The following is a 21,730-nucleotide window of genomic DNA, read 5'->3' on the forward strand; positions in this document are numbered from 1 at the left end:
AATCAACACAACAGACATTCAAGATTGGAACTCAATTAAAAACATCATTTAAGGAAAGCATAATAAAAGGTCAAAGAAACAATATCATCCTAGGGTTTACAAGTCCAAGCACCCACTAAGGGTTTAGCTCTCCACGGAGCAAAATACAATCAACAATGAAGTCAAAAGTAAAGAGATGCAATCCATGAATAAAACCCCCTTGGTAATCATGTCGATGGTCTTGTGGAGTAGCCTCGGCCTCTTCAAAGGTTTTCTCATGATAAGTACTTGTGTGTTAAGAATGCGAAGTATTCTTTCCTTACGATGAGCATTACTTTTACTAGGTTTAAGCGATAATACATGTGTATTTGTGTTCTTTTGCGCATGTAGGACTGTGAAGCTAAGTTTTAAGAAAAGAAGCCAAAACTAGATCGTGAATGCACTATTTGGTGGAATCTTGGAAGGAACAAACGCGAAGACACAAGTGGGGTTCTAAGATACGTGAATGTGTGCCAACCTCAATATATTCAAGCCATTACAATGAGTTGGAGGGGCACGAAGGCAGTCACATTTGCATATCCAAACTTGTGCAATGATAGCAAGATCTTCACCAATAAACCTCTTTATTGAAGAAGTGCCGTGATCTACGCATAAAAGTGTGCCCGTTTATGTTGCTTCGATGAGAAGTGTGGAATTGTGAGTGTTTTGGAGGAGTACTACAACATGTACTGTAGCAATAAACTACAGCAGTTACTATTCACAACCGGCTGAAAATTAGGTTTCCAGAGAATTCATACGGGCGTGTGGAAATTCCCCACGCCCGTGTGGAAATTCCACAGGCCCGTGTGGGGAATCCACAGGGGCATGTGGATGCCTGATTCCAGCCCTATTTAAGCCGCGAATCAGTCCGATTTTGGGATCCATCTTTCATCCTTCTTTCCAACTTTTTCCTATCTTTTGAGAGGTCATCCGCTAGGGTTTTGAGGGGATTTTGGCAAGTCGTTGGAGTGGTTCTACGTATTCGACACCGCGCTCTGCTTGGAAGAAGGTTATTGGGGGAGCTTTCATCGGCATCGATCCGGCGAGGTGTGCCCTAGGTCAGACAGGGGGACCTTTGGAGAAGACGAGGCTACTACACAAGACCATTGACATGAATACTTAGAGGGTTTTTCTATGGATTACTTGTTTTTACATTTGATTTCATTGTTGGTTATAACTAGCTCAATGGAGAGATAAACCCCTAGTGGGTTCTTGGATTTGTGAAACCTAGGATGTATTTGTTTCATTAATCTTCTATTATGTTTTCCTTAATTGATGTCTTTAATTGAGTTTCAATCTTGAATGCTTGTTGCCTAATTTCTCCCTTAGAGTGACAGTAGGGTTGAGAGTCTACATTGGTAACCTTTGTGAGTGAGTGACACACCATGAGGGTTAGACATTGCAAGATTGGAGAGGGTCGAGAGGGTGAGTTGAGAGATAGCGGAGCGTCCCCTTTCCCCTCCGATGTGATTTATCCTACCTCTACGTTCCAAGAGTTCTTTGCAGTCATAGTAGAGTGAATGGGCTAAGGGATGACCTCCGCTGGGGTTTAGTTGCACAGGCAATGGAGTGAAGCGTTGAAGTGACTTTAGCGCCTAGGGCTTAATTATGACTAGGGGTCTTTCGCGTGGACCAAAGGATTAGATCTATACATTGGAATAAGGTTTATCACTTGGAATCCCTAGAGTGTCTTGCAACTTTACATGGTGTGAAGTGTTGAGATTGATCGATTTCTCTGCCAGGAAATAATGTAGAGTTAGTCACGGTTGACCTTAGGTTTGGGACCGTGTGTTTAAGGATTTTTACGACTTATTAAGCGTCAATTATTAGATATAATAGTTGATTTTGCACTTAAAGCAATTGTCCTAGGTAGAACAATATCTAAGTACCCACTTTTATCGATTGCCTTAACTCTCATCTATTTGTGCTTCTCTCTTTCTTGTTTCTTTTATTCTTGCTTTCATTATATTTTATCAACAAAATCATTATTCCGTCTTCGCTTAGTTAGATAGCAATCTTGGTATTTTTATTCCCTACTCCTTGCGGATACGATACCCATTCACCTGGGATTTATTATTTCTACAAACCCATGCACTTGCGGGTCAAGTTTTTGTCGCCGTTGCCGGGGAATAAGCGCTTAAAGATACTTTACACTTTGCTATTTTAGCTATTCATCATTTATTCTATTTCACATTTTCTTATTCTATTATCGTTCTGATTTTTCTTTTCTTTTTGGTTGCAGCTCCAGGTTATGACCCGAGGGAACCCTTCACAAATTGTTGAATGAGATCTTATGCTTAAGCATACACTTAGAAGAAGGGGAAAAGAACCTGTACAAGAACCGTCAATCCGAGCTGAAGTAGAAGGTCAAGGGTCGGATAATATGGTAGAACAGAATGAGCAATAGAGAACACTTTCCAACTATGCCAGACCCTCAGTTTTGGGCACACAATCGAGTATTATGCTACCCCGATCATAGCTCCAAACTTTGATCTAAAACCGGCATTCATCCAGATGATTCAACAGTCTGCGCAGTTCAATGGTTTGGCCAATGAGAATCTGAACAATCATATTGAGAACTTCTTCAAAGTTTGTGATATGTTAAAGATTAATGGAGTGTCGGATGATGCTATCAGATTAAGGGCTTTCTCATTCTCTCTCAAAAGAAAAGCCAAGCAGTGGCTTCATTCATTGCCAAAGGATTCCATCACGACTTGGAATTAAATGGTCGAAGCCTTTCTTGCGAGATACTTTCCCCGAGGAAAGACAACAAGGCTTCGTAATGAGATATCCTCATTCATACAGATGGAGCTCAAATCATTATTTGAGACATGGGAGCGATTCAAGGACCTCTTGCGGAAGTGTCCGCAACACGGTTTCCCCGACTGGATGATTATTCAAACTTTTTACAACGGGTTGAATCCAAGTACAAGATAGCTTCTAGATGTTGTCGTAGGAGGTAGAATGGGGAACAAGACCCCTCAAGAAGCCCGACAGTTGGTAGAGGAAATGGCCATGAACAGGTACCAGTGGAACACGTGGGAAAGGAAGAAAGTAGCCGGACTCCACAAAATCGATGCAGTCACTTCTTTGGCGTCCCAAGTGGAATCATTGAGCAAGAAGTTAGACCTTCTAACTTCTAATAGATTGGAGGCCGTCACTACTTGCACAGGTTATGGGGGAGGACATGCTCCAACCGATTGTCCTATTTCTATTGGTGATGCATCTTCAGTTGAGCAAGTCGATTTTGTGGGTAATGCCATGAGGAAACAAGGTAATCCATATACGAACACCTACAATCCGAGTTGGAGGAACCACCCTAACTTTTTTGTGGAGTAATTACCAAGGGCACCAGAAGGCCATAGCACCACTGAGTTTCCAACAACAATAACAAGCCCCAAACATAGACAATGGTGTTTCAGGTTTGGAGACCCGGATGAATTATTTAGAGAAAGCTTTGACTAGATTTGTCCAGACATCGGACAATCAGTTTCAGTCGGTCAAAGCTACACTTCGTAACCACACCACTTCATTGCACAGTCTAGAGAATCAAGTGGGAAAAATTGCGAAATCTCTATCGGAGAGACCACAAGGAAGCCTACTGAGTAATACCAAGACTAATCCGAGAGAACATGTAAAGGTGATCACTTTCACAAGTGGTCGTGAGGTTGAGGGTAGGTTTCCAAGTAAGAAGACCAATGTTGAAGAACCCAAGATCGTGGAGGTTGAGGAGAGAGCAAACAAGAAGAAGGAGGTGGTACCCCCACCTTACAAGCCGAGAATTCCCTACCCTTCAAGATTGAAGAATGACCAAAATGATGAGCAATACAAGAAGTTCTTGAGTCTATTAAAGCAATTGCACATCAACATTTCTTTTATGAAGGCGTCGTCTCAAATGCCTCGGTATACTAAGTTCTTGAAAGATTTATTGACCAACAAGAGGAAGTTGGAGGAGAGTTCATCGGTGATCTTAGATGCCTCTTGTTCGGCAGTATTGCAAAAGAATATGCCAAACAAGAAGAAAGACTCTGGAAGCTTCATCATCCCATGCAACATTGGTAATATGGGTGAAGAAATGGCATTGGCGGACTCTGGGGCTAGTATCAATGTTATGCCGTATAACTTTTCAAGAAGCTAGGCTTGGGAGAGCCTAGGCCCACTCGGATAACATTGCAATTGGCGGACCGAACAGTGAGACATCCGAGGGGCATCATTGAAGACATATTTGTCAAGGTGGACAAGTACATATTTCATGTAGACTTCGTAGTGTTGGACATCGACAAGGATGTAGATGTTCTATTGATACTTGGGAGGCCATTCTTGTGCACTTCTAAGGCATTAATCGACATGGACGGTGGGGAGTTGACACTGAGGGTTGGAGATGATATGTTCACATACTACCTCACCGATGCCATGCGACATTCTCTTGACTTTGATGATACTCAATATTTTCTTGACACTACTGATGAGATAATTGATGAATATGTGCAAGAAATATTGAATCCAGACCCGTACGAGGGGTTGCTAGACCAAGAGGTGGATAATGAAGAAGTAATGATGATTGGTCTAAAGGAAAAAGTACCATCTACACAGGAAATCATTAAGAAGATGTTCCAGAAGATGAAGCGGGCAAGGAGATGCTACAAGAAACGCCCCAAGGCTGTTGGGAATGCGTAAGAATAGAACAAGGTTGATGAACTCTTGTCAAGTGGTACCAAGCTCGACAACTCTCCCTCTACCTTCAAAAGACTATGTTCATCATGCTTCCAAGTCATGGGTAAGAGGGAAACCTTCATCTATGAGCCCCCGTGAGGTAAGACAAGGTACATCAAGCTAAGTGACGTTAAACAAGCGCTTCTTGGGAGGCAACCCAAGCCTTTATTGTTTTCCTAGTTTTTAGTTTAGTGTTTGCATAAATAAGGCTTTAAGTGTTGGTGTCTTGATTTTTAGATGCTTTTTCTATGATTTTCTCATAGACATTGTGGTGTTATCATGTGCCTAATTGTGTGTGGCGAAGAATCTTGGTCATTTGAGCGTGTTTTTCGTGTTTTCTCTAGTGAAAATTGCATTATTAGGTAGGCTCTGAGTGTATATTTGTGTTTAGGAATTTTCTGCAGAGCCTACAAAGTTTTCTAAGTGTCCATAAAAAACACACGCCCATGTGGAATTTCTGCACGGCCGTGCGTTTTCGTTCAGAGCTCATCCAGAGATGGCACAGGGGCGTGGACTCGCCCCTATGAGCGACCTTGTGATGGTCCATACCCGTGCAGAATTTTTGCACAGGCATGTGTTTCGCTGTAGAGACTTAGAGATTTTTCCCGAGAAGACATAGGGGCGTAGACTCGCCCCTGTGGATGATTTTGTCAATAAATGCACGGGCGTGGGTAATTTCCGCACGCTCGCGTGGTTCTCTGCAGAGAATTTCTTCTCCATCCCAAGAAGACATAGGGGTGGGCATCTGCCCCTGTGAATTGCCTAGTAAGGATCAATGCCCGTGTGGAATTTACATACAGGCGTATGAAATACTTAGAGAATTTTCTCGGTTGGACAGAGAAGCCACAGGGCATGCGTCTGCCCCTAGTGGGCCTAGCGCATGGGCGTGGGAATATTCTGTATGCCTGTGTGGAAGTGTTCAAAGTATTAGAGTGTTATCCCGAGAGTGCACAGGGGTATGCGTCTACCCCTATGGATGCTTTCCTAAAGCTACACACAGGCGTGGGTTATTTCCACATGCCCATGTGGATGTGCAGAATTCCAAGAGACACAAGTTTTCCTTAAAATCTCTTCAGGTCTCCTCTTCATTGTGCTATAAATCTCTCCAAAAACACTCTTGATCATCCCCCCGACTTCGTACCATTGTCTTAGAGGGATTCTTACTCAATTTCCCGGCCGTTTTCAAAGTTTTTAACTCATCTCGTCTGTAATCCTTCAATCCCCCATTTCTTCACCATTACTTGCTTTTAGTGGATTATAGTGGGTAAATATGCTTGGTTTTTATTCTAGAAGGATAATTGCATGTTTAGAAGAGGTTTAGGAACATTTTGATCATGTGTTTTTGAATATCTGGCATGCAGCCGTGCGGTTTTCACGTCCCGCAGATCCACATTGGCGTGTGAAATTTCCATAGGGCCGTGTGGATTCCTGCAGTGTTATTTTGTGAACACTCTTGATCGATTCTACTAATTTAAATAATAAATAATTAAACAATTTTAACAATAATTATTAATTAAATAATAATAATTTACTTAATTATAATAATTAAGTTGATAATTTAGTAATAATTAATAATTAAAATGAAATAATAATAACTAATAATTATAGTTAAATATTTGTTTATAATAATTAATTAGTTATATTTCTTCATTAATTAATTATTTATTATAGTTAATTAATTAGTAATTAATTATATTAAAAAAATATCATTAATTATTTATTTGATATAGTTATTTATTATAGTTAATTAATTACTAATGATATTAACAAAATTTTTTGAAATATTTATTTATAACAATTAATTTATTTTTCTTAATTTATATAATATTCATTTGAATAAAGGGCATAAGTGTCATTTTATCATATTTAATTTCTTTACTTTTCCCATTCCCAATAAATTACATTCTCCAAACCTTATCAACCAAACACATTCTTCATTCTCACCCCTACTCCACTCCCCCTCATCTCACTCCTATTCCACTCTTCCCCCAATCGACTCCTGACAACCAAACACTCACGTAGTTCTTGTTGTACAACTAAAGAGATCTTTCTAAAAGGAGGAAGTCATGATTTCTCTCTTGTTTGCATTTATCTTTTACTCTCAGTTGTATGAATTCATGAGGGGCTAACCGTTCCACGGTGCCCCGGGATTGTGAACTATGTTGCTTTTTATATTTTGACTACTTGTTTTCTAATGCCTATGGAGTTCTAAAGTGTTCTTATGTTTTTAATATGTTGTATAACTTGCCATGCTTAATATGCGTAGTTGCTTGTGTAAAACTCAGCGTGTGTAGATTATCGTAGTTGTGATTGCCCTAGTAATTGCAAAACTTGGTGTGTATGAAGCCCGTAGTTACATTAGCAAAACTTGATGTATTTGAGAGTTGTAGATGCAATATAGCTTTTGAGCACCCACAAGGATCTTAAAATGTACCTTGGTAGGCATTGGACTCAAGTCAGTATGTCGAGCATATAGGAATCATCCCGGAGCATTGCTCTCTTATTATCTAAACTCAATCCTAGTCTACCTGGTTCTTCTACCCTTTAGTTCTTTTCTCTTTATTTAGTAGTTAATCTCTTCATTATCCCTTTGGATTGACTAGACATTAGAGGATCAACTAGTACTAGAAGTTCAATCCCTACGGAGAGTACATCAGCCACCTATGAGGTCTTACGACCAAGTGATCCTCCCTCTAACAAATCAATTAGCTGTCGGGTACTCTGATTGAGGCCTTAATGGAAAATCTAAACTTCCATCCATTCGGGTAGGTTATGATGTGGACATTTCCTTAACAAATCTTTAAATCCCTCCCACGCCTCAAAAAATGATTCAGTGTCCAACTGTGCATATGATGTAATCTCTTAACGCAACTTGGTCTTTTTTCCTGGAGAGAAATAATGAATGAAGCATGGTCTGACAAGCTATTCCCAAGTGGTGATAAATGCTGGAGGAAGAGCCTGATGACCCAGTTTAGCTCTTTCTTTCATTGAAAGTGGGAATAAGCGGAGTCTAATGGCGTCGTCAGAAACATTGTTGATCTTAAGCATGTCACATACCTCGAGGAATCCCCCAATATGACTGTTGGGATCCTCGTTCGATAATCCATGGAACTGTTCTAAATTCTAAACCATCTATACAAATGCTGGTTTAAGCTGAAAGTTGTTTGCTGTAACTGGTGGGCTGCCACACCTCCTGTGTGCATGTTTGCTGAAGCAATAAAATATTCAATGAATAGAAGTATTAGTAGTAACTACTTTTGAGTTATCTAGCCGACATAAGGATTTTGGTTAAATGAACTCAATCACAAGAATATGAATGTCTCAAGCAAGCAAGGAAGAATAGAAATAAGGGAAGGCTCAATCAATAAAGATGAGGTACCTGGGCAATGCTCTCCTTAGGATCCAACATGAAGCACATGACTTATTATGTTTTTCTAAACCAAGTTAAACGAGTCAAGGTAATTTAAGAATAATTGGTCCCTGCCTCCAGGCCACTGATACTAGTCCTCTATGAGGTCCCGGTTTAGAAATCACTCAATCTCAATATCTCACACCACCTATGACCACAATAGATTCTAGGGATACCTAAGAGTACACCCGATTCCTAAAGATAGACATAACCCTACTTCTAGGTGAAAGATCTCTAACCCCCTACAAGATCCCGGCAGAGAAATCTCTTAATCTCACGCCTCATACTGAATATGGTTGCATAAAGCTTAGTGAATACGGAGATAGAGTGCACTAATCAGAAGGAAAAGAGGACACTCCACTATCACATGACTCACCCTCTCAATTCTCTTCAATCTTGGAGTTCTAACGCTAATGGAGACGTATCTCTCACTAAGACAAACAAATCATGTAAACAAATCAATCACAAGGATTAATATGACATACAAGCAATGAGAAAACAAGATTGAAACTCAATTAAACTCGGATTTAATAGAAAACATAAAGTAAATCAATGCAAAGATAAGATCTTAGGGTTCACATACCAAAATACCTAATAGGGTTTAGCCCTCCATGGGACAAATTACAAAACAATTAATGCAATGTAAATCAATGAAAACCATGGAATTAAACACCCTTGAATTCATGATGATGGCCTTGATGAGTCGCTCAACGTCTTGAATGATCCCTCTCCGATGATGGGTCGTTGAAGGCTCCCTTGTTGCTATGACAAAGAAGATATCTATGAAAGTTGGTAAAGAACAACCCCCTAAATTCGCCAAAGACCTCCTCTTGAAACCCTAGTAGCTTTGGCTTTCAAATGCTACCAAAAAAGTCCCCAATGAATAGGGAAAAATGGCTATTTATAGTAAAAAACCGCGTCTGTCACATGCCTCCACGTGACCGTGTGAGCCTCCTACGTGACCATGTGGGTGTGAAAAACCGCCCACGTGACCACATGAACAGTATTTTGCTACAGTATTTTGCTGCAGTACTCTTCATAACAAGGCTCCACACTCAGGCCACATGGATGGGCACAAGTCTGCGTGGTAGGTTATGAGGCTTCTCGTCATCTAACTATCATTGGAAAGATACTTGAATTCTTCACACAAGTCGGGACATGGGAGTGTGACTGCCTTTATGCCCTTCCAACTCACAATTCGGCTTGAATTCTCTTGGGAGTTGGCATACACCCCCGTGTGCATGAGCCCCTCTTGTGTCTTGATCCTTATGTTGCACAAAAACTCCACAAAAGGTTCCTTCATAACCTATCTTTGCTTCTTTCCTTACTTTCAAGGCCTTCACAACCTATTTACACAAAAGAACACCAAACACACATTATGAGACATAAACCATGGTAAAAATGATGCTCAATGCATGTAAAACATATAGATAATTATGTTTACTCAAGAACTTAGTATGGACACAATATACTTGACTGAGAACCATTAAGAGTGGGGCGAGCATAATCTGAAAGGGTCTTGTGTTGGCTCCCTTGCTCTGCCATAGTGTCCAGTTGCTCTCCCTCAACACTCACCATCAAAGATCATGTCTCGTTCAATAAGGTTATTCTCAGTTTGGTTCCAATCACCCTTTCTACGCTACTCTCGCCTTTTGCTAGTCTTGGTGTTTTTCCCTTTGGTAGCATACACTAAAATCACACAAAAGAAAAAAAAAGAAGTAGAAGACAATCAAAGAGAAAAAGAATATAAACAAATAAGAAAAAGAAAAGAAATTAATAAAGTGACAAATATTCAAGTGTTCCTAATATCCGTATTTTTTCCTGCAACAGCGACAAAAACTTGATAGGGACGCAAGTGTACTTGCCGATCGGGTAATAAAGTGTCCGTAAATATAGTGTCAGTCAAAAGGAAAGAAAGTGAGTATTAGTCATAATTCTAGATCCAAAAAATAACTAGAATAGTGAAGTGTTTGTGCGTGAATGAGAGTAAAAAAAAAAATATGGCAAACAATAGGAGGAGAATTAAGGAAAAAAACAATGTCCGAGCATAGCATCCCTCTAGGGTTGTTGAGTATAGGACAATGGTTATCCAAGCATACAATCCTATTTGAACCGAGAGGTTTCCCGAATTATACTAAACCCTGATTTCTCAGGCGAAAAGTAACTGAATAGGTACAAAGCTGATACAGACATCCACACAATCATATTAACACTCTATGAAACCTCACTGTAAGCTAATAACAATCTCTTAAGTTGATAATCTCCCCCAAGGAGAGAGAGATAACCTCTAATTCGAATACAGAGTAAAAATATGATTTCTCCTAATATCCATTCCACATGATAGCATAGAGCACAGAAATTGCCAACAACTCACTTAGGAGAATTGAGGGAGACAAAGTCTCCAAAGTACCTATACCCAGGCTTACTCACAATTCCCTCTAACCATGGCATGTCTATGCTAGGTGGGTATTTCTACTCGTTATGTACCACATCAAATATAATAGCTAAGGCTTTCACCTCATTAGCAATTAAGAATTCAAATAAACAATTACATTCAAATAGATTTGATTGCAAATAAGAAATCAATTAAATCATCCAAGATCCAACAACCAAAGTCAAAGAAATAAACCCTAGAGTTCAACTATGCCCAAACATCTACAAATTATCCCTCCATTAATGAAGGGCAAGCATTCAAGATACAAAGAATAGAGGAAGACCACATTTTCCAATGAAAATTCCCTTTTTAATCCCTAGGCTGAAGAGTCACCAAAGAAGCTTCCACACACGCCGTCAAGATGAGCTTGACGGCTACGTTCTTCAATCCCCTTGAACGTAGGACCAAATCCCTCTACAAATCACCCTTAGAGTGCTAGAGATTCAGCCTTTTTCTTCCTCCACCTCACCTCCAAGGGTTGCCCCAAAAAAAATAGAAAAATAAAATAGGAAATGCCCTAGAAATCCTCATAAGTTCTATTTATACCTGACTGCTTACGAATTGCTTACGGACATAAGGATTAGGTCGTAAGGGAGCTGGAGGAGACTGTCGCAAGCCTTACGAGAATGCTTACAGTCGTAAGCCTCATCCGTAAGGTCTTTTGATTTTGTTACTGCCTAGTTTACGTCTGTAAGCGCTGGACCGTAAACTTTACTATTTTGCTACTTGCGACTGCCATTATAGGCGTATGCTACTGTCGTAAGCTCCTCTGGATGGTCCTTATAGGCATCCTTACGGGCATAAGCCTTGCCAGTAAGGTCCTCTGAATCCCCCTTACAGGTATAAGCATTCCCACAAAGTCTTCTAAACTAGACTTACGGCCGTAAGAATGACAATAAGTTGCTCGTAAGCCACCCAGTCTGGCTTGTCCTTGTTCTAATGTTGCCAAGAGAGCTCCAACTTTATCGTTTTAGGTCTAAAATTGCTATCTTTAGCTCTCCCTCATCTGTAAGTACTGCCCTAAGCCTGTTAATACAAAACACATAATATTTACCATCAAATTTGACATTATGGTTCTAATACATACCAATTAAGTGTACAAATTGATATGAAATATATGAACATTGTACACTCATCAAGAGGTATGGAACGAATGGGGGAAAGTGCCCAAAGATGTGAGGAAAAGGATATTCACCACTTTTATGGTAAATATCATTTAAATTATTAAATGCGTTAATGGTTCTAAATTATATATGTTAACTACGTGTAAAACAATAACTTTACTAATCTTCTTGTTTCCTAGGGCATATACACATGGGAGACGCAACATGAATCTTCCGTGTTGAGACATTTCAACCATGAGGCAAGTGAATGGTTGGAAAAAAAATTTCTATCTTGCACATAATCTTTACAATGCTCTATATCCATGGATGGCTCCTTGATAAGTGCTTGTGTATTAATAATATGAAGTATTCTTTTCTTATGATAAGCATTACTTTTATCAGATTTTAGCGCTAATACATATGTATTTGTGAACTTTCGTGCATGAAGGGTTGTGAAGCTAAATATGAAAGAAAGAAGCCTAAGTAGATTGTGATTGTACTTTGTTGATGAAGTCTTGGAGTGAACAAATGTGAAGACACAAGTTATGATCAAAGATACAAGAATGTGTGCCAACCTCCATGTGCTCAAGCAATTACATGGTTTGGAGGGGCACAAAGGCAGTCACATTTGCATATTCTGACTTGTGCAATGTTAGCAAAATCTTTACCAATATGGCATTTTATTGAAGAAGCGATGCGATCTACAGCATAGGCATGTGTCCGTTTATGTTGCCTCAATCAAAAGTGTGGATTGGGGATTATTTTGGAGGAGTACTGTAGCATGTAATGTAGTAAATCATTGTAGCAATTTATTGTATCAGTTACTGTTCATAGCCCATAGAAAATCAGATTTCCAGAAATCCACACGCTCGTGTGGATGCCCGATTCTAGCCCTTTATAAAGCCGCGACTTGTACCAATTTGGGGATCCATCTTTCATCCTTTCTTCTATCTTTTCTCCATCTTTTAGGAGACTGGCGGCTAGGGTTTAGAAAGGCTTTGGCAAGGCTTTTGGAGTGGTTCTACGTATTCAACACCGCTTTTTTCCTTGAAGATAATTATTGGGGGAGCTTTCATCGGCACCGATCCAGTGAGGTGTGCCCTAGGCTTGACAGCGGACCTTTGGAGAGGACGAGGCTACTCCATAAGACCATCGACATGAATACCGAGGGGATTTTCCTATGGATTACATGGTTTTACTTTCAAATTCATTATTGATTGTATCTTGCTCCATGGAGAGCTAAACCCCTTAGTGAATGCTTGGACTTGTAAACCCTAGGATGTTATTGTTTCATTGACTTTTTATTATGCTTTCCTTAATTGATGTCTTTAATTGAGTTCCATTCTTGAATGCTTGTTGAATGATTTCTCCCTTAGAGTGACACTAGGGTTGAGAGTACATCTTGGTAGCCCTTGTGGATGAGTGACACACCATGAGGGTTAGACAATGCTAGATTGGAGAGGATTGAGAGGATGAGTCAAGAGGTAGCGGAGCGTCCCCTTTCCCCTCCGGTGTGATTTATCCTACCTCCATATTCCTAGAGTTCTTTGCGGTCACAATAGAGTGAAGAGCTAAGAGAGGAACTCTATTGGGGCTTAGTTGCATGAGCAACAGAGTGAAGCGTTGAACTAATCTTTAGTATCTGGGGCTTAATTGTGACTAGGAGTCTTTCGCCTAGACCAAAGGGTTAGATCTACATATAGGAATAGGGTTTATCACTTCAAATCCCTAGTGCTTCTTGCAATTGTACACAGTGTGGATGTTTAGACTGAGCGGTTTCTCCGTCGGGGCATAGTGTAGAGTTAGTCACGGTTGACCTTAAGTTTGGGACCGTGTATTTTAGGATTTCCACGACTCATTAAGCATCAGTTAGGAGACATAATAGTTGGTCTTGCACTTGAAGCAATAACCCTAGGAGGAGAAATGTCTGAGTGCCCCACTTTCTATCGATTGTCTTTCCTCTCACTTTATCGTGCCTCTCTTTCTTATTTCTTTTAGTTCTTTTTATGAAGATTTTATTAACACTACCATTGATTCATTTTCATCATAGTTAGATAGCAATTATTGTGTTTCTACTCACTAATCCCTGTGGATACGATAGCCACTCACCTGGGATTTATTACTTCGACGAACCGGTGCACTTGCAGATCACACGCAAGGGGCGTTGTCAAGTTTTTAGCGCCATTGCCGAGGAATAGGCATTTTGGAAACACTTTGTACTTTGCTATTTTAGCTATTTACTATTTATTCTATTTCGCCTTTTCTTATTCTATCATCGTTCTGATTTGTTTTCTTTCTTTCGGTGCAGCTCCAGGTTATGACCCGAGGGAACCCTTTGATATTGGTTGGAGGTGATCCTGAACTTGAACGTACACTCAAAAGAAGGGGTAAAGAACCTGCACAAGAACTGTTGATTCGAGCTGAAGTAGAAGGTGAAGGGTCAGAAAATATGGCAGAGCAGAATAAACAACAGAGAACACTTTCCAACTATATGACCCGTAGTTATGGGCACGCAATTGAGTATCGTGTGGCCCCCGATTACGGCTTCAAATTTTGAGCTAAAGCCAGCATTTATCCAAATGATACAGTAGTCAGCGCAGTTCAATGGTTTGGCTGATGAGGATCCAAACAATCACATTGAAAACTTCTTGGAGGTTTGTGACATGCTGAAGATCAATGGTGTTACGGATAATGCTATAAGATTGAGGGCTTCCCATTTTCTCTAAAGGAAGAGCCAAACAGTGGCTTCATTCATTGCCAAGAGCTTCCATCACAACATAGAAAGAAATGGTCGAAACCTTCCTTGCAAGGTACTTCCCTCCTGGAAGTCGGCAAAGCTTTGCAATGAGATATCTTCATTTGTTCAGATGGAGCTTGAATCCTTGTTTGAGACTTGGGAGTGATTCAAGGACCTTTTGCGGAAGTGCCCACAACACGAGTTCCCCGAATGGATGATCATTCAAACTTTTTACAATGGGTTGAATCCAAGTACAAGATAATTTCTAGATGCTGCCACAGAAAGTACAATGGGGAACAAGACCCCTGAAGAAGCCCGACAATTGGTAGAAGAAATGGCTATGAATAGCTACCAATGGAATGCAAGAGAAAAGAAGAAAGTGGCCGGACTCCATGAAATTGATGCGGTTACATCTTTGGCAACCCAAGTAGAGGCATTGAGCAAGAAATTAGATGCATTGACTTCACCGAGGGTAGCCACTATCACAAGTTATGATTGTTGTGGGGGTTCACATATGCCGTCTGATTGTCCTATTTCGATTGTTACTTCAGCCCCAACTGAACAAGTAGATTTTATGGGCAATTTGGGAAGAGTACAAGGCAATTCTTATAGCAACACCTACAACCAAGGATGGAGAAATCACCCCAATTTCTCATGGAGTAACCAAGGGCAGAAAAAGGCCATGGCACTACCAGGTTTTCAACAACAATAAGCCCCGAACATGGAGAATTGAGTTTCAAGCTTGGAGACCCAGATGACCGATCTAGAGAAAGCTTTGACTAGATTTGTTCAATTATCAGATACACGATTTCAGTCGATTGAAGATACACTTTGCAACTGACATGACTGAATATGCATGTAAACCGCAAGTGCACGGGTGTCAAAGTAATAAATCCCAGGTGAGTGGGTATCGTATCCACTGGGAATAGTGAATGGAAACACAAAGATTTCTAACTATGATGAGAATGAATCGATGGTATGATAAATGAGATTGATATAAAAAGAGAAATGAAATAAGAACGAGAGGCACAATAAAATTGAGAGGAAAGACAATAGATAGAAGTGGGGTACTCAGACAATGCTTCCCCTAGGGTTAATATTTCAAGTACAAGACCACGATTATGCTTCCTAACTGATGCTTAATGAGTCGTGGAAATCCTAAAACACACGGTCCCAAACCTAAGGTTAACCGTGACTAACTCTACACTATGTCTCGGCAGAGAAATCGTTCAATTTCAACACCTCACACTATGCAAAGTTGCATGGAGATCTAGGGATTCCAAGTGATAAACCCTATTTCTATGTATAGATCTAACCCTTTGGTCCAGGCGAAAAACCCTAGTCACAATTAAGCCCCAGATACTAAAGTCACTTCAATGCTTCACTCTATTGCTCACGCAACTAAGCCCAAGTGGAGTTTATCCTTTAGCACTTCACTCTATTATGACCGTAAAGAACTCTAGGACATGGAGGTAAGATAAATCACACCGGAGGGGAAAGGGGACGCTTCGCTACCTCTCGACTCACCCTCTCAACCCTGTCCAATCTAGCATTGTCTAACCCTCATGGTGTGTCACTCATCCACAAAGGCTACCAAGATGGGCTCTCAACCCTAGTGTCACTCTAAAGGAGAAATCATTCAACAAGCATTCAAGATTGGAACTTAATTAAAGACATCAATTAAGGAAAACATAATAAAAGGTCAATGAAATAATAACATCCTAGGGTTTACAAAATCCAAGTATCCATTAGGGGGTTTAGCTCTCCATGGAGCAAGCTACAATCAATAATATAATCGAAAGTAAAAATAAGCAATCCATAGGAAAACCCCCTCGGTATTCGTGTCGATGGTCTTGTGGAGTGGCCTCGTCCTCTCCAAAGGTCCCCTTGTCAAGCCTAGGGCAAACCTTGCAGAATCTGTGCCAACGAAAGCTCCCCCAATAACTATCTTCCAAGATAATCGCGTTGTCGAAGCTGGAGAACCACTCCAAAAGCCTTGCTAAAACCCCTCTAAACCCTAGCCGCAAGACTCCTAAAAAATGGAGAAAAGATGAGGAAAAGAATGCTGAAATCGAGCAGAATCACGGCTTTAGAAGGGCTGGAATCGAGTATCCACACAGGCATGGGGAATTTCCACACGTCCGTGTGGATTCTCTGGAAATCTCATTTTCAGCCAGCCATGAACAATACTACTACAGTAAATTGCTACATTGTTTTGCTACATTAACCTGCTACAGTGCCCGCCAGAAACACTCCTGAATCCATGTTTTTCATCGAGGTAACATAAACGGACATACGTTTATGCCGTAGATCACGTCGCTTCTTCAATAAATGGCCTCATTGGTGAAGATCTTGCTATCAATGCACAAATCGAGATACTCGAATGTGACAGCCTCTATATCCCTCCACATCATTGTACTCGCTTGAATACCTTGAGGTTGGCACACATTCTTGTATTTGGAGCCCGACTTGTGCCTTTGCGTTTGTTCCTTCCCAAGATTCCACAAAATAGTGCGTTCACGATCTAATTTTGGCTTCTTTTCTTAATACTTAACTTCACAACCCTACATGCGCAAAAGAACACAAAAACACATATATTAGTGCTTAAACCTGATAAAAGTCATGTTCATCGTAAGGAAAGAATACATCGCATTCTTAACACACAAGCACTTATCAGCAACCACACCACTTCATTACACAATCTAGAGAATCAAATGGGGCAAATCGTGAAGTCTCTATTAGAGAGACCAAAAGGGAGCTTGCCTAGTAACATCGAGACTAACCTGAGAGAACATGTGAAGGCGATCACCTTAAGAAGTGGTCGTAAGGTCGAGGGTGGGATTCCTAGTTAGAAGACCAGTGTTGAAGCACCCGAGGTCGTGGAGGTTGAGGAGAGAGCCAATAAGGAAAAGGAGGTGGCACCCCCACCTTATAAACCAAGAATCCCTTACCCTTGATGATTGAAGAACGACCAAAACGAGGAGCAATACAAGAAGTTCTTGGGTCTATTCAAGTAGTTGCACATCAACATTCCTTTTGTGGAGGCGTTGTCTTAAATGTCTCGGCATGAAAAGTTTTTGAAGGATCTTTTGACCAACTAGAAGAAGTTGGAACAGAATGCATCGGTGATCTTAGATGCCTCTTTTTCGTCGGTGTTGAAACAGAACATACCAAACAAGAAGAAAGACCCCTGTAGACTTCATAGTGTTGGATATCGATGAGAATGTAGATGTTCCTTTGATACTTGGGAGGTCATTCTTGTGCACTTCCAAAGCACTTATCGACATGGACGGTGGGTAGTTGACACTGAGGGTTGCCGACGATAAGTTGACCTACCGCCTTGCCGAAGGTATACAATATTCTCTTGACTTTGATGATACTCTTTATTTTCTTGACACTACTGATGATATAATTGATGAATATGTGCAAGAAATATTGAATCCGGACCCATACGAGGGGTTGCTAGACCAAGAGGTGGATAATGAAAAAGTAATGATGTTTGGTCTAGAGGAGAAAGTACCATCTACTCCGGTAATCATGAAGAAGGTGTTCCGGAAGATGAAGCAGGCAAGGAGACGCCACAAGAAATGCCCCAAGGCTGTTGGGGATATGCACAAATGGAACAAGGGTGATGAACCCTTGAGTGGTAACAAACTCGACAACTCTCCCTCTACCTTCAAAAGACTATGTTCATCATGCTTTCAAGTTATGGGTAAGTGGGAAACCTTCATCTATGAGCCCCCATGAGGTAAGATATGATACATCTAGCTAAGTGACTTTAAACAAGCGCTTCTTGGGAGGCAACCCAAGTCTTTACTATTTTTTTAAGTGTTAGTATAGTATTTGCATGAATAAAGCTTTGAGTGTTGGTGTCTAGATCTTTTAGATGCTATTGCTATGATTTTCTTGTGGATTGGTTGGTGTTATCGTGTGCATAAATGTGTATGGTGGAGTATCTTGGTCGTTTGAGCATGTTTTTTATGATTCTCTGGTTTATTTTGCATTGTAGAGGTAGGCTCTAAGAATGTATACATGCTTAGGAAATTTCTGCAGAGCCGGCAGATTTTTCTAAGTTAAAAAGAGAAGACACACTACCGTGTGGAAATTCCAAACGGGCGTGTGTTTTTGTTCAAAGCTCATCCTGAGAGGACAAAGGGGCGTGCGTTTGCCCCTATGAATGACCTTATGACGGTCACACGCTCATGTGAAAATTCCATACGGGTGTGTGTTTCTCTACAGATGTTTAGAGCTCTATCCTAAGAAGACACAGGGGCATGTAAATACCCCTGTGAGTAGCACTGTGAAGATCCACACGCCAATGTGGAATTTCCGCATGGGCGTGGGAAACACTTAGAACTTTTTCTCGGTTGGACAGAGAAGCCACAGGGGCGTGTGGATGCCCCTGTGGGTCGGGCACACGTGCGTGGGGAATTTCCACACGCCCATGTGGATGTGTTCAGAGGCAAAGATTGCTATCCCGAGAGCACACAGGGGCGTGTGTTTATCCCTATGAGACTCTCTTGTGGAGTCACACGGGTGTGGGTAATTTCCACACGCCCGTGTGGATGAATAGAACATCAAGAGGCGCGGGTTTTCTTTAAAATCTATTTGCGTCTCTTCATCTCCACACTTCCAATCACTCAGAGAGCACTCATATTCACTATCCCGACCTTGCACCATTAGAGGGGTTCTACTCGACTTTTCCAGCCAATTTCGAAGAAGGTTCTACTTTCATCTCATCGGTAAACCTTCTTTTTCTCTTCTCTTCGCCACACTTGATTTTAATTGATTAAAATGGTGAATGTTGCTTTGTTTTTTGTGATTAAATGGCCTATGCACATTTAGAAAGAGTTTAGAAATGATTCAAAAGTGTATTTTTGGTTTTTTACCATGCGGCTGTGCTGTTTTCACGCCCCGTGGATCCACACGGGCGTGTGAAATTTCCACACGACCGTGTGAATTTCTGCAGCATTAATCCTGTGAGCAAATTTGATTGATTTCTTTTTAATTCTTGTAGATATGGCACCGAAGACGAAGATTACGGCCGGTAAACATCCTAGATAGCTCTCCTAAGACAGAGCACATAGAGTTCGCAATTCCCGAGCACCAGGCTCTGTTTGAGCGATTGTTAAAGCTCAGGTTCAGTTAGACTCGATTCCCGAATATGAGCGTACTAAGAGAGATTTATATGGATGGTGAGATGGCAGATGAGGTAGAGGAGCTTCTCTCAGTCCGGTAGCTGGTGTAGATTACTGCCGATCTGAGAGCCAGCTATTCGTCAGCTTACCTTGGAGGTGTTCTCATCTTTTGAGTTCAATAAATCATACTCCAGATTCGACAGTGTCGACGTTATATAGTTTAGAGCTCTTGGACAGCATTTTAGCATGTGTCTTACATTTTTCAGTCCGTCTAGGCTTGTATGATAAGGCTTACACAAACACAGAGGAGTACGGCCGTTTGCCTACGGACTATCCTGGCGCATTGACCCCACAGCGAGCATACAGAGTTTTATGTGGACAGGGGCAGTATGAGCCAGGCGTGTCTAAGGCCATGTGCTTGTCTCGGCTGAGTTATAGATATATACATGCGATCATCAACAGAACAGTTAGTGGCCGAGGTGACAGCACAGGTGTTTTGAGCCGCCAGGAGTTACTCTACTTGTATTCCATGGTCCAGAGCGAACCGATTCATCTGGGGCACATAGTGGCAGACTACTTGAGGCACCAGAGCCAGTATGTGAGAGTAGGAGTACTATTCTCTGGTCCTTACATCACTAGACTCGTCATGGGCTTGGGTCTGTTGAACGCCATCTGCGGGGCAGAGAAGGAGATCGTTCCCTCCCCTCTCGGCCTAGACACGATGAGACTTATGGGGCTAGTGTGCAGATACGGCCCAGAGCATATGCTTTGATTATGCTTGCCCCAGAGATAGCCGAGGGTGGAAGCTATGCTGCCGAGGGCTCTCATACAGTCCCCGAGCATCATCCGGAGCATACGGAGGCTGAGGCACCCCCTGCAGCATAGGAGCCATCTCCAGTACGCATGTTTTCTCCTTCTCGAGTCTATGATCATTTTGAGAGGCTTGAGGGCGCTGTGGGGATTCTTCGGACCAAGATTACCGAGGTTCGTGTGACACAGGCTGTGCAGCACGCAGAGGTGATGGCGCACCATGATACTCTATAACAGTTACTCGAGAGCGACGCATCCTCACCCTTCATCATGAGACCCAGGACCCCTCCTGGTCCGCCAACATCACCATCACCAGATCCACCAGTGCCGTTCGACTTAGTAGCAGCAGCAGAGCAGACCGCTGACGACACCGGTGCTTGAGGCGTTTTTAGTTTTCTTTTCTTTTGTTTCTCGTATTTTACTTTTGAATTATCTTTTGGACTTGTATACTCAGAATGGATCTTCCTTCTGAGTTTATATTTTATTTTTATCTTGAGTTGTGTTTCATTTCTTCACTTTTATATACTCGAGCTATTTTTGTTTATTGAGCTTCACTGAACCCCCTTGTGTATGCGTGCAGATGGTCTTGTCAGTATGGAAATTGAGGATGAGTCATAGACACGGTCAATGTGTTTTACACTTGGCCATGTGTGCTTCATAACCCGTTGGAACTTAACTCCAAAGGATCTAGCTCCATCAAACGCACCACTAGGAGTTCAAGGGAGTATTATTTCAATTGCCCACTCCCACATTATTTTTGAGTGATATACTTTGTATTGTGCTTGCATGTGTACATTGAGGGCAATGTATATCTTAAGTGTGGGGAATTTAGGAGAATGTGTACATTGAGGGCAATGTATATCTTAGTGAAGAAATGGCATTGACGGACTCAGGGGCCAGTATCAACGTCATGCCATGCACCTTCTTTCAAAAGCTAGGCTTGGGTGAACCTAGGCCTACTCAGATGACTTTGCAATTGGCGGATTGAACGGTGAGACATCTGAGGGGCATCATCAAAGACGTGCTTGTCAAGGTGGGCAAGTACATTTTTCCGGTTGACTTTGTAGTGCTAGACGTCGATGAGGATGCGGATGTACCCTTGATACTTGGGAGGCTATTCTTGCGGACTTCCAAAGCCCTGATTGACATGGACAATGGAGAGCTAACATTGAGAGTCGGAGATGACAAGCTCACATACCGCCTTGCTAAAGCAATGCGGCATTCTCTTGATTTCGATGATACTTTATATTTTCTAGATGTTACTGATGAGATTGTTGATGAATACATGCAGAAAATGTTCAATCTGGATCCATACGAAGGCTTGTTCGACCAAGAGGAGGACAACGAAGAAGTAATGATACTTGGTTT

The 21,730-nt window shown here is 41.3% G+C and overlaps 3 non-coding genes across 3 annotated transcripts; 1 reads left to right on the forward strand and 2 right to left on the reverse strand.

Moving 5' to 3' along the window:
* Nucleotides 1-2,790: 2,790 nt before the first annotated feature.
* On the reverse strand, nt 2,791-2,897 carry LOC120268049. The gene has a single exon (XR_005538720.1). It is a non-coding gene; the product is annotated as a small nucleolar RNA R71 (small nucleolar RNA).
* A 4,601-nt stretch (nt 2,898-7,498) lies between these two features.
* Nucleotides 7,499-7,605, forward strand: LOC120268076. The gene has a single exon (XR_005538745.1). It is a non-coding gene; the product is annotated as a small nucleolar RNA R71 (small nucleolar RNA).
* A 6,907-nt stretch (nt 7,606-14,512) lies between these two features.
* On the reverse strand, nt 14,513-14,618 carry LOC120268002. The gene has a single exon (XR_005538672.1). It is a non-coding gene; the product is annotated as a small nucleolar RNA R71 (small nucleolar RNA).
* Nucleotides 14,619-21,730: the final 7,112 nt, after the last annotated feature.

This window comes from Dioscorea cayenensis, chromosome 8 (assembly GCF_009730915.1).
Source record: "Dioscorea cayenensis subsp. rotundata cultivar TDr96_F1 chromosome 8, TDr96_F1_v2_PseudoChromosome.rev07_lg8_w22 25.fasta, whole genome shotgun sequence".
NCBI lineage: Eukaryota > Viridiplantae > Streptophyta > Magnoliopsida > Dioscoreales > Dioscoreaceae > Dioscorea > Dioscorea cayenensis.